The sequence below is a fragment of the Homalodisca vitripennis genome, chromosome 5 (assembly GCF_021130785.1).
Source record: "Homalodisca vitripennis isolate AUS2020 chromosome 5, UT_GWSS_2.1, whole genome shotgun sequence".
NCBI lineage: Eukaryota > Metazoa > Arthropoda > Insecta > Hemiptera > Cicadellidae > Homalodisca > Homalodisca vitripennis.
The window spans coordinates 37288875-37291548 of record NC_060211.1 but is presented as its reverse complement, the minus strand read 5'-3'; positions in this window follow the sequence as shown (position 1 = coordinate 37291548).

The window sequence follows — 2674 nt, the reverse complement described above, 5'->3', positions numbered from 1 at the left end:
TTTATGACTTGTTTGCTATTTTATTTCTGTAATAAAACCATTGTAATATTTTCTTACAAACTCTCGGAATGTCAAGTGATGTAACGTGCAATGTACAGACTAGTCTTCAAGACACGTGACAGTTATATGACAGATTATAAGATTACCATCTGCCACTCAGAAGGTTAAAATTCTCTCATGTATCTATGTGTTGTCATGAAATCAGGGTAGGGCCTACCATGTGAAAAACCTACAAATCTTGAATGCTAGCCTATGGATTGCGAACATGATCGTCTGTCACTCAGAGGGCCAACATTCTCTTAAGTAGCTAGTATAGTATTGTCATATAATGTTAGTTTCATATGAATATCCTATAGATCTAGAAGACTGTATGGATTGCAAACATCGCCATCTGATACGGACCAACAACCTCTTAATCTTACCTTATGCATTATCATATAGATGTTGATGACTATATAGAGTGCAAACATCACTATCTTATACTTAGAGAAACTAGCAACCTCTTTATCAGGTATTGTCATATAATCTGAGTGTCATATAAATATCCTATTGGCCTTGAAGACTGTACAGATTGCAAACATCATTCACTGATACTTAGAGGACTAAAAACCTCTTAATCAGGCATTTTCATATAATCTGACCCTATGCATTATCATATAGATCTTGAGGACTGTATGGATTGCAAACATTACTATCTGATACTTAGAGGACCAGCACCTCTCTTAATCAGATATTGTCATAAAATCTCAGTGCCATATAAATATTCTATAGGTCTTGATGACTATAATCTGTCATATAATTTGTCTGAGTGTCAGGTGGAGATCTTCCAGACATTTGACAGTCAGCTGCACTTGCAGCCATTTTTATTTTGTCTATAAGAACAATATTAAAAACCTAAAAAAGTTTAGGATGCAGATTTCATTTTAATGGTACAATTAATACACAAACAATCAATTTTTATGTAAGAAAATATTTTAACTGGTTATTCTGGAAAAAAATATAAAATTTTCTTACACTTTATTATTTAGACATTAAAAATTACACACGTGAAAAGAAAATGTAAAATAATTTGAGTGAGAACTAACTTTAGCTATCTCCTATGATTGTTCGAAAAGTGTTTAAATATTTAAGTTTTTTTGTATTGAGATGAATGCTCAAGGTCGTTCACTACAGCTGACTCTAGATTTATAATGTTAATGTTGTGGTGCTTAATGGTTAGTGTTTTAAGAAACGGAAGTACAAATTTCTTGCTGATGGTTCCTTTTGCAGTGTGTGTGTGAGTGCTGTAAAGAATGTATCATTATCTAATCTATCACTATGTATAATGTATCATTATCTACCTTCAGAGCCTAATATCAGGTTTATACAAAGAAATCAAGGTTTTATCACTATCAAATTGTGTCACTATGGGTTCCATAGTAAACAAAGCACACATATAAATGTACTATATCAAGTATTATAGTAATGAGGTATGCCAGATTAATATAGTTTATTTTGCTGATAAAAGTGCGATCACAGACATTTTTACAATATCGCTCACTGTATCTATATGCCTGCAAGTTGTTTACTTATAAGTTAGGGTACATTGTAATTTCCTGTATCTCAAGTTTATCCCTCCAGATTAAAGATGTCATTATTTTGTTTAAATAATTGCATTTTGCCTACATCTGGCTATTTCCTTCTTCTGCTAATAGTCCATTCAATGAGTAACACTAATATTGGACAACTTCTATTAATTAGTAGTCTAAATACATATTTTCTTATTATAGCGATACCCTAGCGGCATATTGTAGCATGCTGCTAATTTTTTATTAATAGCTTTATAGTGTTATCTATAAATCTTGTAATAATGTTTATAATTTATATATATATATATAAATAAATATATACATATTCAGGTTTTATATGTTTTTGATACTTAACTAAATTTAAAACCATCTTGTTTATTTTTTTTTCTATTAGTTTTCTTTAACAAACTAATAGAAAATTGATATTTCCAATAAGAAGAGCTTCTCCTCCTTCATTGAAACATCTTGTTTATGTTCTTCACCACTAATAGTTTATCAAATTACGTGTGTTTTGTGTTTATTATTTTATTAAAATGTTATATTTTTTAATTGAAAGTTAGTAATTTGTTATGTGTGAATTAACAAATTTCCATCTAAATAAGTCTAATCTCTGTTCAATATTTCTTTCTAACAATGATTATAATAAATTTTAAAATAATTAGACCACTTTGTAAAAAACATTTATTTGTATATACTACAAAATTTACATTGGGTTCAACACATGATGTATAATTTAAATTGTACTATTAATTAATTTAGTACTGTTTTATCGCAGCCATAAGAAGTATTTCAGATCTAATCGGTATAACATACCATCTAGTTATTTTTTATATAATACTAACATTTTATGGTATCGAAATTAATAACCACTATTTCTCCTTGTACATAGTAAACAATAAAGAATTGTGTTACTGGTTATCCTTGAACAAAACAAGGTCTGCAATTTTGGTAGTAATAGGCTACCAATTAAAAATAAAATATTTTACGTCAGATTTTTAAAGTAGAGTCAATCAATAAGCAATTCCTCTTGATTTTTTTCTCCTTAAAAAGTTAGATAAAGGGAGAGAAAATTGAATTTGGTAGGATTCTTAATTTTTTTCCTATTA